This window comes from Neltuma alba, unplaced genomic scaffold, assembly GCF_004799145.2.
Source record: "Neltuma alba isolate B1F8T4 unplaced genomic scaffold, ASM479914v2 tig00010901_pilon, whole genome shotgun sequence".
Taxonomy (NCBI): domain Eukaryota; kingdom Viridiplantae; phylum Streptophyta; class Magnoliopsida; order Fabales; family Fabaceae; genus Neltuma; species Neltuma alba.
In genome coordinates this window covers 836,126-852,737 of record NW_021635684.1, presented here as the reverse complement: position 1 = coordinate 852,737, position 16,612 = coordinate 836,126, and the positions used below count along the sequence as shown (strand labels likewise).

At 32.5% G+C, this 16,612-nt stretch overlaps 1 pseudogene; it reads right to left on the bottom strand.

Annotated features, from left to right (window-relative positions):
* Positions 1-201: 201 nt before the first annotated feature.
* On the bottom strand, positions 202-3,594 carry LOC114759817 (protein NUCLEAR FUSION DEFECTIVE 4-like; annotated as a pseudogene).
* Between the last annotated feature and the right edge of the window lie 13,018 nt (positions 3,595-16,612).

Below are 16,612 nucleotides of genomic sequence, written 5' to 3'. Positions count from 1 at the left end.
CAGAGTTATTCATTCGCTGATTAATTCGGGTCCGAAAATAAATAAACTTTGATTAATCATTAATATTCCTCCCACATAATGGCCACAATTCATGAAGCCTGCCAACACCCACACACACACACACACACACACACTCCTATATGCCATGAATTGCATGCAATAAGCTAAATAATTTATAATCATTAAAACAATTAAGAGTCGTACGTAACTATATACATATATATGTTTGTGTGTGTATTATCAGCCTGTAGTTAGATCACTTTGGTTCAGATTATGTGATCCATCTACTCACCTAATATCCTCTCTAATTTATTTACTAAAGAGGTCGCATGCGAAACATGTATAAATTAAAATGCCATGTGTACTAATTAAGGCTTTTGTGAGTAAAATTTGCGAGTTCTAGCATGAAGAATCAAGGCCAAGACAGTGCCTAAACAACAAAGTGAACCCCACAAGATGAAGGTGCTCCTGTAACAATCCATGCCAAAGCATTTTCCGTCGTGTCGGTCGCCTTGTTTCCGGTAGACGAGCGCCGCCGATATGCCAACAAGAAGGAGCCGACGGGGATGTTGGCAACAACCACATTGTGATTCACCGAGAAGTTCTTTGTGCCAAATAGTTCACGGTTGTGGACACTGCCATGGAAGTTATGGCCCCAGAAGAGATTCCAATCATGGCTGTGCTTGTGTACAGAGATAGGTCTTTATGATTCAGAAGTAGAAAGAATGATGCTGATGTTGCAGCCATTAATGCCACCATTGAAGCTGGTCTCGAAATTCTGGACTTTCCCCTAAAAAAAAAAAAAACGAAAGGAGACGATCTAGGTTAAACGGCTAGTTATTCCAACGGCAATACTACTCATAGTACTTGGATTGGGGGTGTTTGGGGAGATATAAAAGTATGATTTTAAAAACATTTACAGTATATAAAGTAAATCGTGGAGGAATTTGTCTCGATTTACAAAAAAAAAAAACTTTTCAAAAGCACTTTTTAGAGTTAGACAAACACCCTCTAGGTCTCAATTATATGTGCGCATACATTGTCAATAGATAATAATAGATGAGTTGGCCAAAAAAACAGACAATAACAGATGGTTGGGATTTTATTTGAAAAAATTAGTGGTAAATTTCTCATTACAAATTTAATTGACAAATGGTTTATAGAATGAATTGCATACAAAGAAAGATAAATAGTACAAAGAAAAGATGGTTTGTGCAAAATATTATTTAGATATAAGGGATTAGTTTGTACATAGGAAGATGATTTACACATAAAAGAATTTTATTTTGCACAAAGAAAATTGAGTTGCACATCGTACAAAGAAAAATTATTGCACAAAAAGGAGATAAATTACACATAAAAAAAGTTAAGTTGTACAAAATCCTTAGATCCCATTACCCATTAAATTTTAAATTAGATTTTATTCCAAATTTCCCCCCTTTTTTTTTTGGTAGGACTGAGATTAAAATCTATAAATTTAATTAAATTTATACATTGTTGCCTGTCGTGTCATGCCATCTAACAAAGCTTCGAAATGACATTATTTATTTAGTTCAACAGGTGATATGACATGATGACAACAATCACAAGATAAAATCATCCGATCCTAAATGTATCTTAAATGTAGAACTATTTAGAAATTTATTTTAATGTATTATTTTTTTTAAATTACTCCTATTAATTGCATATCTAAAAAAGATTTTGTCTTTGGGAGTATGATTAAATAAATACTTTATATAGATTTTACATAGATATTATAAATAACTAATATTATCTCCGGTCCTAATTATAATATCTTGTTTATAACTTACAAACGAGGTCTTATAAATAAAACCGGAGGTAATCTATTTATAAATTAGTTACTAAATTTTTATATATAGCATTAATAGAAAATAGACCGAAATGAAAACTCACAAATCTATATTAAAAAAAAAAATCAATGGATTGGAAGATTCTTTCAACGTGTCTTTTTTTGATGGGGTTAATTTATCCTTATCTTTTTTTTTTTTTTTAATGAACTAAGACTGTAAACAATGTCTTGAAATCAAGTAAAAAATCCCGGCTATATGAGTTTGATGAGCTTATTAATGAAACAGATCAACGAACTAAAACACAGACATCAATAGCTTTTAATGATGAGATAAATGCAATTTATGAAGTTAGAGGAGTGATGAGACTGGAGAGAATTATAGGAAGAAAGGAGAAGAACATGGAAGAAAAGTTACCTGCAGAAATAATCCAAGAGAGAAGGCATCAAACGGCCAAAGAAACTGAAAGAAGAAGAAAGTGAAACCAGAGATGAAGTACCAGAACAACCTCTGGATTCTGCAATCTGTCCCAGGTTGTTCAGAAACACCAATCCAATTGTGGCACCAAAAAGATACACAAAGAAATATAACCAGAAATCAATCCTTCTCATCATCAACTTCCATCCAATTTCTTCCCTCACACCAAAACCAACTTCTTCTTCTTCTTCTTCTTCTTCTTCATCTTTTACTTCATCCTCTGTTCTGACTTCATTATTACTGTTCTCTTCTGCGGTAAAATCATACACTCTTTGCCTCTCTCTCTTTTCCTGCCATAACCCCACTAATTCTTTAACCTTCTCTGTCACTGGAACTATCAAAGGAGCCAAAAGGGTTACTAAAATCCCAATCAAACTGCCCAAAGGAGGCAACTTTCCTGATACAAATTGTAAGCTGGTTATAACAGCATATATACCAGTTCCAATTGTGATCACAAACATTACAATGAACCCAACGGCCAGATATGAAGATGAAGAAGATAATCTTGTGGCTTTAATTTCTCTAACCAAAGGGGCTGTTATTAGGCTAACTATAAGGGGCGTGACAGAGTTAAGAAAAAGAAAGGTTCTGGCTTTTTTGTGTGGAGAAACAGTTTCAACTATGTTGGTATAAATCTTTGCACTTAAACCTTGGTAACTAGTTGATAATCCCACCGCGACTTGGCGATCGGACGGGAAGTTTCTGATGGTGACAACATAACAAACAGTGTTAATCCAGCAAATGCTATTTCCAGCTAGAACTGTGAGGAAGAAGACATGCCAATATGACAGAGAAGAGATATGGTTTGTTATGAAGAGATATTGCACACCATAACCTATTAGCCCAAGAATTGAACCAATGATGAGGACAAGCCAAAGAGGAAGGTATGCTACGGCAACGCCGGAAAACCAACCAAAAAGTTTTCCGGCATCGGAGGCGAAAGCTAAGTTATTGAGCTGTAACTGAGATATAGAAAGAAGCTGCTTTAACTGAGAGGAATATGCAGGAAAGTTGTTGTTTGTGCCATTTATGGCTTGAAGCCATATCATGCCCACAAGGCTCAGCCATTGCAGAGCAGTTGAAGGCATTTTCAAGAACAAGAAGGAAGAAGAAGAAGAAGCTAAGAACAAGAAGGTTACAAGATAGACAAAGTTGGGCTGCAAGAATAAGGGTGGGATTTTTGAAGCTTTAAATGTTAAGGGACGGGAAGCGGAGGAAGACTTAAGAGGCTATGGTGTGAAATCTAAGTCGTAAATATTACTCTGTTTGATTGAAATGGTATGGCTTTTCATGGAAAAATGTGGTTTGTTTTCCACCACCATCGCCACCTTTAGATGGGAAACAATTTGAGTGGGAGAGGAAGGCTTGTTATTAATTCTTATGTTATGATGGGAAGAGCATTTAAGAATTGAATTTCCGAAGATTCTGCAGTAAAATCTCAAACCCGTTAATTTGGCAGAAAATAGTTCAAAAAGCATATGAATGTTAGTTAAAGGTGGGCATAAGAGAGAAGAATGGTATTTTTTTTAAGAGTTTTTTTTCCCATACAATGAACTGAGTAAAGTATGAGTCAGACCCCCAAAAAAAAAAAAAAAAACAGCTCTGCTTTCATGCTTTGGTGATTATCTCGTCACTGTGATGTCATACATGAGCCTGTGGGTCCCAGCCGGAAAATTTTTGTTTGTTGAGTTGAAACAACGAGAAAGGGGATCTACTTTGAAAGCGGGCTAGGATAGTTTGTCCCCCCAATTCTACCGGATATTTAATTATAGAAAAAACAAGAAATGTATAGAGGAATGGCCCCTAACAAAGTACCATATCTCCTATATTTAATATAAAATTTAATTTAACTTTTAATTTGATTTTAAATATAAGATTTTAATTTATTTTGTTTTTCATATTTATTTATTTATTTCAAAATAACTTTTATAATAGTTGTACATGCTAAATATGTCACCAAATGGTAATTCTAACCAAATGATATTTATACTATTTTTCCCATTTCCATTTATAGATTACTTTTTGACAAACTTGTCATATTCTTATTTTTGCAAAATCTATGAATGTAGAGTTTATAATTTTTTCCAGTCACCCCCTTCCTTCGATTGCACCAGTTAACCACTAGGTTGTTGGCATTTTTTTCTCCTGAGGATTCGAATTTTAATTGAGCATGTGAGGAACTAGCACCTTTTATTAAATCTAACTTGTATTGATGTTGTTGGCATGTTTTAAATTTCAACAGGGCACTTTATTTAAGACGTTACTTTCAATAAAGAGTAAAATTAGAAGTTCGTCATACATTTTTATAAGTTTCAAAATATCAACTATCACTCCTTGAAAGTCATGAACTAGTTAAGATTATCCTATAATTAGGATTAGGGAATAGTTTCAGTAATAACATTAATATGGATATTGTAAAATAACTAGAGGTATAGGGAGAAATCAGGAAGATTTGATTAGAATTAATTGTATTTAATTAAATATTTTTTAAAAAAATATTAAAATAATTTAACCACATCAACTAATTTCAATTTTTAACTAACTTATTTAGTCTGTGCGAATTAATTAAGAATAATTTATGAATAAAAACTAAGAGTCTAAGGAAGTAACGTGTGTGTGTGTGTGTGTGTGTGTGTGTGAGCACGTTTGAAAGGACTCGTGCAAATTGATGGTTTAAGTTTTTTTGTTTTTTTGGGCCTGAAGATTAAATGCAAACTTAAATGCACCACAAGAAGTAGGAAGGCTCAAATATATTAATTTCTAACATAACAGTTCTGGATATCTGTGGCATCTACGTTGTATGTTTTACACCACATATAAAGAAAGCAAATAAATAGTGTATGAGTTTATTCCTTTTTGTTTTCCAATCAATAGTTAAATGAAAATTCTAGAGATAAAAGCAAGAGTCTTCTGAATATTATTAGAAGTATAATACTACCTTTGGTCCTAATTATAAAAGATAGTTAACTAATTTGAGGAGATTAAAAAAGAAATTAAGTTAGTTATTTGTAATAAATAGATGTTTTCTTTCCTAAAATATTCTTGCTAATCAAGTGTATTGGCTAGAACTACCATTGTTAAAAAGACTGTTTTGGAAAAAAATGCATAAATATGAAAAACAAAGTGGATTAGAGTCTTATATTTATGACCAAAATAAATTAAACGAGATCTTATATTAAGGACCGGAGGTAGTATATAATAATCTCTGAGGAGATAAGCCATATACAGTGATTGTAACAAATCATCTCTGGATTAAGGATGTTTCTTAAACCATTCGCCAAAACTAATAGAATGGACATCAATGAATTATTACAAGAATGTTCTGGAATATTATTTGATATGATGAATATTTTCTTTGGTTACTGTTTTTAGGTAATTATATTAAACTAGTTGAGGAATTAGGAAGTAATTTAAAGGTAAGTGATTTAATATTGATTGCATCAAAGATTCAATCCAATCATCATTAAAATAATATAATTTAATTAAAATATACATAAATTTATATATATAATCTTAAAAAGAGTAAACGAAACAAAACATAAAATCATACAAAATCCAACAAAATAGAAATATTAAAGTACAAATCTGAACGGCTGCTAAGTTTTTTTTCAAAAAAAAACTCAAAATGATGCTATTTCATAATCATAAAAAAGGAACCAAAAAAATCAACCAAATCGGCCCCGTCCAAAGCTATTGATTAGAACCGACTACGAGATTGATTTACCGGCTAATTAGTTTGATTTACTACCGTTGGCCTTGTAGTTGGATTTAATATTAGGCCCTTAAGTAGGAGATTGTAAATCTTGTAATATTCGGTCATTACCCCTCTAATTTTTTTTTTTAATTGACTAACCGAGCTCGGCTGAATTTTAATATTCTGATCTTTGTTCTTTCACGTTTTCTTTTCTGGGATTTTTTTCCTGCCCATCTTTTGTGTATGCTTCTGGTTTTATTGACTGTTAGTTTGTTTCAGTTTCCAAAGTCTTCTTAATTGTCATTTGTTTCAATAGGCATAGTTTTTGGTTCTTGAACATAACTAGTTTGGTACAATACGGTGGTCTTTGAGTCATAAGTGAGAGTTTATTGATGAGATTTGATGGCACTGTCCTCTTTCCCCTAAAAAGCGTCATTTATTTGATAGTGTGCTAATAGAAAACTAGAAGATTTTGATTACATCAATAAACACTATTTCTGACCCTTTAACACATCATGACATCAATATAATGAAGACAGGTTTAGATTTTATTTTCTTTTTTCTGATTTCATATTTTTCCCAATACTTATCCCTGCTTATCTTCACAACAATCAATTAATTAATCAAGTCTCTTCAAAGAGAAGCTTTTATCACTAAGAGACAAAAATGAGGAGAACTGTCCCGTTTCCCATGTGAAATGGACATAAGAATGTCAATTTTTCACTACAAGATTATTATAGTTCAATCTAGATCATTATTAGTCCTATATATGATTTTTTCCACTACATTAATTAATCAAACTTAATAACCTCATCTACGCTTCTTTTCTAACATAAGAAGGCTGCTATAAGTTGGGTTTAAAAACCCATCATAATTAATTCCGTACAGTTAAATGAAGGCTTACAAATCTACCTACAAATTTATTCCATATTTAATATGGATAAAAATGAAAAATGAAATTAAAATTTTCAGATAAACTATTAGTAGATCTTAGAGTATATTCTTCTGTTTCTATATATAATACACTTCCATTATGTTTTACCATGATATAAAAGACCTTAAACATCACTTATTTATCTTTAAATTTAATAATTTTCTATCTTTATCTTTATTTAATACATATCTTATATTGAATGATTTTTTCTCGTAAATAATAAATAAAAGGCACAATTGTACATTTATGTGAAAATTTTAATAAGAAAAATTATAAATATGACAAAAAAATTAATTCTCTCTTTATCTTATAAATAAAACTAAACGAGTAAATAGAAATAACTCATCCCTAAAAGATTCTGTTATACTACTATATAGAATTGGAAAGTTTAGCTGGCAATAATGTCCTATATTTGTAACGGGAATTTGTCTGAGAGCATACCTCTTTGTTCATATTTATAGGGTAGTTTTGACTTTTAACATGTTTTATAGAACCAAATTAAAGAAAAAAATTTATATTTTATTAACTCTGTTTTAAAATTTAACAACTTTTTAATTTTACCTCATTTAATATATAGTACTTTATATTTTAATGGCTTGTCCCATGAATATTCTATGGTCTATACTTTCTAACTTTATTCTTATTTTATACTATATATTCATGTGAAAAATTTAATAATATATGATTTATAAATATAATCAAAAAATACAATTTGCGTTCGAGTGATAAATAAGATTATACAAGTCAATAGGAACACGTCATCTCTAAAAGGATCCTCTTGTACATAAAACCAAAAGGATTACCTGGCAATAAAGTCCTATATTTATAAGGGGGATCTGTATTCAAGCTCTTGTTTGATGAGCCACGCTCTTGCTAATCCACCAACTTCTTTTCAACCAAAAATCCCATCAACTTTTTTGGCTATTTACACCTAAAGTTTCAAGACGAAAGAGTGAATCAAAACTTCCGAAGCATGACTGAAAATACAGCAGAGAGTAAAACAAAAATATCTCAGATCCGTGTCAAATTGTTCTACCTTTAGTTGTCCTTCTGTCGGAAAATAGATTGAATGGCCAACCCTTCAAAACATGCCTGGCTTAATTCGTTGAGTTATAAATTAGAATAACAAAACATCCCAAATGTTTTGTCTCTGAAATTTGAGCTAATATACAGCGAGGGCAGTTAATATAAAGAAAGGAATAATTGGAAATAACTCGTGCAGCAGAGAAAAACAGAGTACCCTGTGACACTTCAAAACATTTGGCTATTGGGAAATCTTTGTAATTACGTCAGGTCCTAAGACCATATCTCAAGTAATAGATTTGAAAATTGGCACATATTATTTACTTCAATTTCAATATGAACTATACGAGGGACACCTAAACTGATATATTTATTTATTTATTTATTTTTGTTTAGGATCTTGTAACCCAATAACACTAAGCATTTTACTTAGATTTTTCTTTTCAAATTATGAGGTGCGAGTTCGACCCCTTTCGAGTATAATTGGCACGTGATTTGGATTAAGGATAGTAAGAAAATTGTTTCTTTTTCTTTTTGAAGAAGTCCAGTTTTGCAGCTATCTAGACCATCGGCATTCACATGTTTCTGAGGCTGATTTCTCTGGCTTTCAATAAATTGCTCAGATGATCATATAGATTGGGCAAAAAGAGGATGTTACAAGTCCCACACTGGAAACTCTCATAAGTGCGATGGGATTTATAAATTGAAGAGATTTCCCCTCGGCAAGAATCTAGTCTTTCAGAATTATGTTCTTTCTTATAAGGATGATGCATTGTTGGGCGAACATCACATAAAATTTAGAATTAGAATGATATTAAAAAGTTTAGCACGCTTTGCGTAAGGATAACACGCACAACGAGAACAAAACAATTATCTACAAATCTTCTAATTGGTATTGCTTCCTCTTATTTATTTTTATTTTTTTTCCTTTCCATGGCAATAAGATGATGGGAAAATCCAAAAAAAAAAATCTCTTGAATTTTAAAATTTCAAATCAGTATTATGTACTACAGTTTAATAACAATTAATTACGTTTAAAAAGTAAATAACAACATATTTTTATAGTAATTTTTGATTTGAGATTTTAAAATTTAAAGAGTATTTTTTGGGATTTTCTTACCATGCTATGTCCTACAGAAAAACAAATAAATGTGCTAATCTTATTACTTATTAGTACCAACTATCTTACGATTCAAGAACCATTTATGGGTTGTTGGACTTCATTACATAGAGGGACATAGCCTACAGGCCTGACTCCCTGTTTCCGTTGATCCCTTTATACAGCTTTGCCGGACTCTTTTATTTTTTGAAAAAAAAAAAAGAGATGGGGAAAATGTTCCCAAAAAAAAAAAAGAGATGGGGAAAAATGTTACATCTAAGCAATATGGATTTGGGCTATCTCCAGGTGAATACGAAAAAGGTTGACTTTATGTGTATTTGAGTAGCTCGGAACAAAAAAGCCTGGAAAAAGGCTTAACCTCGCACAGGATGATTCGAGTATGCAGGCAGCTATATCATCTCCCTTGCCACGGATCTCTTGAACAGGTTACCATTCAATGCAACAAAAAGAGATTCTACGACAGTAAGCCATCTTCATGATATCAATTATCAATTAATCTTCAGCTCAATGTCCTGTGAATGTGTTGTTCAGGGGTAAGAGCAGCCAATTATGATGAAAATCGTACTCCTGAAAAGTCTGTATGATAAAGAGAGCCATCATCTGCTACCTGATGAGAAAAATTTATGAGTAGATCTTCGATTCTCTTTTTCGTTGTCTCGAGGTTTTGAGAAGTGGGATGAGGAACTCTATTCCAAAAACCAGTTGTTCATAACTTGGGCACTATTTAGCTAAATATCCTATTAAGCATCCCATGCTACTCAATGTGGGACTTAGTATCCCACGGTATTAACTTCCCATAGAAACATTTATCTCAAAAAATAGCAAAGATTTCCTGTTGTTCACTTCCTATCCTCAGTGATCTCTGTGGCTCTGAAAATCGTGCAGACACTACACTTTTTTGCAAACGCAAAACTAGTGGAAAAGTAACATTTGGATAAGCAGCCCCATTATGCACATCATCAGGATGAAGCAACCTAATGTCTTATCATGCAGTCTCCCTCTAGCTATAGATTACAAGGAGAGAAACATATATAGGTAATGGTATAATCAAATCCTTGTATCGACATAGAATACATCCTACAGAGAAGTGGCTTTCAGTCAGATTCAGCTGAAAAAATAACACCTTGATCATAAGAACGAGTGCTTACTTCAATGAGAAAATAACGAGAAGGATCGTTCATTCCAGCGTTTTGCATCACTTGAAGCATTGAGCTAAAGATCTTGCCCCTTAAGACAGTTAAAATCTCTCCTCCTAAAAGCAATAACTCCTGGGACTATTTTGTTTTTAAAACAAGAAAAATTAATTGCCAGTAGTAATATAAGACGGTTCTTACACTTAGCACATTAGATAATGAAGTATACCCTCAAGAACTTCAAAAAAATTGCATTATATTACCTTCATATACTTTCAAACACTATGGTAAACCTCTGCAGTTAGTTCGTAGTCTTCGCTAACTTGACCTGTCTAGATATTGATTAGGAAAATTAAAACGAAAAGTGAAAAGTGGGAAGCACTATAATTCCGTGATTCTCCAAACAGCTAAAAGAACAGATTGAAATAAATGAAGACAGCTCTGGCAATAGAATTAACCTCTGCAGTGAAATGTTTGCAAGATAACATTAGTATTTGGTAGACAACATAACAAGGCTGTTGTATCATTCTGAATTTTAGGCCTAGAACTACTAGAATTAGTCTGGAATGGGCAGGTTATCAAACCTGTTTTGTTAGGAATTCTAGAAATCACCCTAAAGGACGAGAAGATTTTCAGGGACTCAATCGTAAAGTAAGGGTTTTTTGGAACCACGGGACAGGTAAGTTAGAGACTTTGATAAAGTCTCGAGGGCTCGAGTATGGAAATTGAAGATGATTAATTAAGGGCCAAAGGTTGTGTTGAGGACCTTAGTGAGATGATTCCTGAGGCTAAATTCCAGCAGGGACCTAATCTTAAATTTGGAAAGTTTCGGGATGGAAAGGACAGTGATGGATACTACATCCGAAAGTTCTAAAACAATTCCAAAAAATTCCCAAAAAAAAAAAGAGATTTTGAGGCCTGTATGAGGTTAAAATAACGAAAATACCCCTGAAACAATTGATGAAATTCTTAGGGTTTTGGCTAATTATGAATATTAGCCAAAACTGAATTATTTTAAAATACAAGGAGGCCTCAGATAATTGGAAAAAATGGAGAATAATACTTGAGGAATTATTACAGGTTTTAAAAATATTTTGTCTTCAGAAAGTAAAGAAGTTGGCTTTAATGAATTTAAAGACTATTTATTCACTATTCGAAGAAAAGTCAAAATAAACATTTATGGGTTCACTTTTGACTTAAGAAAAATTACAAAAATTTTCCATGATGAAAAGGTAGTATTGGTACCCAGAGATAGATTCTCAGAGTTATGGACTGATAGAGAGAATTCAGTCAAATTTACTCTGAAATGAATATTATTAAATGTTTTAATGAAAGAACAAGGGAAGAGCATCACTCCCTCTTTTGGTATGTTATATAATGTCATGTGAGGTTAGTTGTGATGGAAAAAGGGTGCCACAACATGTCTCAAGATCACCGGATAAGTTACACAAAAAAATACATGATACGGTATAGAATAGCTAGATAGGTGGATGAATAGTTAATGGATGCACTTGGCACGAATTTCTCCCCATTTTAGAGAAAACTTGATGAGGGGACATGAATGAAATAATACATTTTGTTAAGAGTTACATTTGGAAGAATGAAATCATATAATAAAATATTATATTTTTACACATGTGTGATACGTGGCATGTGATGTGTCCCATGAGGTGACACTTCTATTGAATGAAAGAAACACCTAATAGGGTTAGGTGGCAAGGATCAAGATGCTAAGAGACATATGGCCAAAGAAATTAAAAAGATCGCCAAGATCAAACCACACATACCACTTCCTCCCATTCTATGTAAAGTTTCGGCCAACAGAAGAAAAAAGGGAGGTGCAACACCTAACTTTTATATAATAATAGGATAATTTTAATGTCTGTGAATTATTAATGCCAAGTTTCTGACCTACTAACCTTCGCTATTCATCATGAATGGGAGGATGAGATTCTAAAGAATCTTTGTAGTAGTAATTTCCATCAAACAAATATGCAGATTATACAAAGCATGCAAAACAAGCTAAACGGAACATAACCTTGCAAGTTATGCATATAAAGCATTTAAGTGTAGTGATAAATAGTCAGATTGATTAGCTGAATGCACAATCAATGGCACATAAGGCCGGACATGCAATGGCTTGTAAGGCCGCGCTTGTAATGGCTCATAAGGCCACGCAAATAATGGCTCATAAGGCCTCATATCTTTCAGCTACGCAAGGAATTAAGGATTACATGTTTTTATGCTTTGGAATAGCACATGGTACAAATAAACATGTAGCAATCATACATAAGTATAAGGTAGGAAAGAACTACTACTTGGTCTGCCTCCCTCCAAATCAAACCTTACCTCCTCTTTTCTTTCTGCTTCTTGGTGGGCTTGAATAGATATAAAAACCTATCATATTGGTAATGGTAGATCAATACTTGATCTACCTGCAATTCATAAATTAAATAACTCTATTTAAATCCCAAATCTTCTTTAACTTCTACACTTACATAATAGTTGGTCATCCTGGACAATTTTCTTATTCAATATATTCACTGTGGTGGGTTTCTCTCTTTATCTCAACCCAAACAGTTACTTTACTTAGCAACTGGTCACCACCCATTCTAACCATTTACATATAAGTTTGTTTACTTGAGTCTCAATCAAGTAAGTTTAATTTTAATTAATTCTTGACTAAGACACACGCTACAACAAATATATTCATCTAATCAATATTGAAAGCCAACTAGGAAAGCTAAGCAATTCAACCTCTATACATCCTTCAATCTCCTAAATTTTAAATTTACAACCTTTATCCCATATTAACTATTGGCTATGTCATTAAAAGTTTTCGCAATATGTACCTTTGAAATAATTTATAAATATTATGGTTATTAATGTACCTGTTAAAAATTCTCACCACTACTTGGAAACCTCAATCAAACCTCAAACAATCAAATTCATGTCAAATCTTTTTTTCTTCTTGTTTTTTTTTCCAACTTTGGCTGACACACACATATATACTCATCCTTATTGACCTCAAGTTCTTTTACGTAATGCTCTATTAAATTCACTTAAGATCCATCAATCAAACCTTAAGGTAAATCTTCTATGTACACCCTTCAATTAATAATTTCTTTTTCCCCATTCGATGTAACAACCTCAAATCAACAATATGAAGTCCCCATTTAAATAACTTAAAATCATCACTGATTATAAACCATATTTTTAATCCCTTTATTCTCCTTCCAATTTTATTCTATAATTCGAACACCTAAACCAATATTACATCAACAATTCAAGCTTGTCATCCTATCTTGATTTATCATTTTCTCTTTTCCATAAGCATCTAAACATTTCATTTGCTCATATTATTCAAAACCAAACAATAACTCTTTATCTAATTAACTCACCTTTTCTTCTTTTTTTAAATGTCATTTCCATGAACCCATATCTCTATTCTTCTTTAATCTCCCTCAGCCTCAAATCCATTTCACCCATACTACCTCCTGTTTTCACTATCTTACATGCTATACTCTCAAGTGTTATAACAGCTAACATGCACCGATATATATATATATATATATATATATATGTAAGTTCTAGTTCTTCCCTTTTTATTCAGCCACCGCCTAGCCTATAAATATATATATAACAATAATACTAGTAATGCTTCACGGTTACAACCTTTTCCTCAACTATTGTCAGATCCAAAACGCCTATCACGTAGACACATATATTTACACTTGATTCACAATTCCCTATAATTTACTCTCAGTGATCATTTTAACAGAGGCATTTTCTTAAATACTTAAAGCTTCCAAGATCATTATCTCGTCACACTCACATACTTGCACAATCACCATTTCCTAATAGTACCCCGACGCCATATACACATACATTCGATAATATACATACATGTGTGTGTGTGTGTGTATTTATTTACCATGAGCCTTAACCATCATTTAATTGTCTCCACTATGGTTTACTTAATTAGAATACTTAACTTCCAGCCTCTACGGTCAAAACACAAGTAATCATATATATATATATATATATATATATAGACACACTCCCCACAATGCCTCATTCTTCTCCTTCACGCCCTTAGCTTCTTGAAAATCTCAAACAACTTTATTCAATGAATCTGAAAACTTTTAGATCCAAAATACAACCAACAAAGATCCAAACTATCACATGCAATCCATTAAATCAACCACTAGAAGCTTGACCATTGTGTTTCACTTTCACAAGCTATATTCGACGCTACTTTTCCAAGTGATTACATCTCTGTTTTTGCAATAATAACCCAGAGCATATAATACACATGCATGAGCATGAACCCCTGTTTCAACAAAGTCAAAACAGAGCAAGGAATTTCAAACTCAGCCTTACAGAACTTTGACCCCCCAATCGCCCACCCTTTAAATAGAACTGAAAGTTAACATGCAAGCTCAAAAACTACTCCTACCAACCTCAGTCTTCTCATGGAATAAGAGTTCACCGGTTCTCTTCATCTTTCCTTTACTTTCTCTCTCTAAAACCCATCTCTCTCTCCTCTATCACCCCCAAGACCATGTAGAAAACAGAAAAGAGAAGGGTGGGAGAATGATTAGGAGGCTCACCTTGCAAAGTTAATCGGTTTGCATGTGACCCAAGCACCTCCGATCACCAACTTCGCGATCCTCCGTTGCTCTGGTGTCTCTCCCCCTTTCTTTCGAACGGCAGAGTGAAAATGAGGAGGCCGAGAGGGTCATCCGATGTTAAATGGTGAGGTAGCATGTGTGTGATGTGGGAGTAGAAAACAAAATGTCCATTTTGCCCTTACACTCAATGTTTCTTTCAATTTCATCCTTCGTCTATAATTCTTAAATTATAAGATAAACCCAAAATTTATTCCACCATGTTTTATATGGATCTTCTTGTCCATTAGCTTCTTTGACTCATAAAATAATGTCCATAAAAAGTTCAGGTCAAAAATCATCTCCTTCCTATTTTTCTTGAATTTTGGAAGAAAATAGCCCTTAATTCCAGAAATTAATCCTTAATTCATTTTAAGGATTTTATGCCTCAATTATCTTCTTTACTATCTTATATGATTATCCTAAAATTTTCAAATTAAATATAAATCTGTAAGTATTTTTCCATAATTTTCTGAGAAAATAAGCCATTTTCCTCTTAAAATTATCTATTAAATTATTTAAGCCATTTTTGGGGAAATAAATTTTCCATAATATTTCTAAATCCTGAGAATCAATATTCCACGCTTTTCCCAAATTTTATTTTTCCATTAAATAATTTTCATAAATTTTCTACTTTTTGCTCATCCTGAGTTAGAAAATTTGGGGTGTTGCAGGAGGAGAGGCCTAAAATGTGAAGAGAAGAAGGAGAAGAGAAAGAGTAAGGGAAATTATGCAAATCCAAGCTATAAAACAAGGTATGTTCATGGTTTTTGATGTAGTTTCTATTACCTTTGTTGTTGTTAAGCTTGGTTATGAGTTTTGTTGGATTTTGGGAACTTGAAACCTTAAGGGAACATGCTGCACGAAATTTATAAGTTAAGGAGAGGATGAAATTGATGTTAGAATAATATTTAAAGCCTTGAAAGGAACAAGAATCAAATAGTTTTACGTTAAAATTGAATGAATTTCATGATTGTATAACTTAAGGGGACTGTTCAGCTAAGGTTGGTTCTTGGTGTTAGGATTAAATTTTAATGATTTTGATACTTTCAATGAGTTTAGAATAGAAAATTGTGTGGGGTTATGCAAAGAAAATGTGTTTGGAAGTATTGAAATTAAAGATGAAATTTTGAATTCTAAAGGGGTAACCTCTCGGTCGAATGAAATTCAAAGGGAAGGAGTTGGATTTTGTTGAATCCAAGGTCATATTTAGATTCCTCATGAAGAATTGAATGGAAAATGATTAAGATAATGATTTTAGAAATTAAGAATAAGGAAGTGAAAAAAATTGAGGTTTAAGAGGAATCAAGTATAAAAGTAAGGGTTATTACTGATTTTCATGATCTTAATGGATTGGTTATTAATGTGTAATGTGTATTTAGGACCACGAGACATTAAAGAAGAAAAATGAGAAGGTTGATCAAGCAACTTTAATGGTTGGAAGCAAAGGAAATAAGAGGAATCAAAGTGAAAGTTTAAAGACACAGGATAGCAAAATTTACCTTACTCTTATGTGCTTGGTATTTACTTGTATGTATGGTATGTTTCTATGTTTATATGATTTTAGGAACTCATGCATTGTGAATTTGAATATGTTTAAAACATGTCATAGACCTATGTGTTTTATGATAAATGCATGATGATTTCCAAACATGTCATTATGTTTTAAAGATGTCAAGTTGCAAGCATATTATGGATACCAAGCTTGCCATATATATTTGGGCAGTTATTATTTGCTATTAAGATTCTCGTG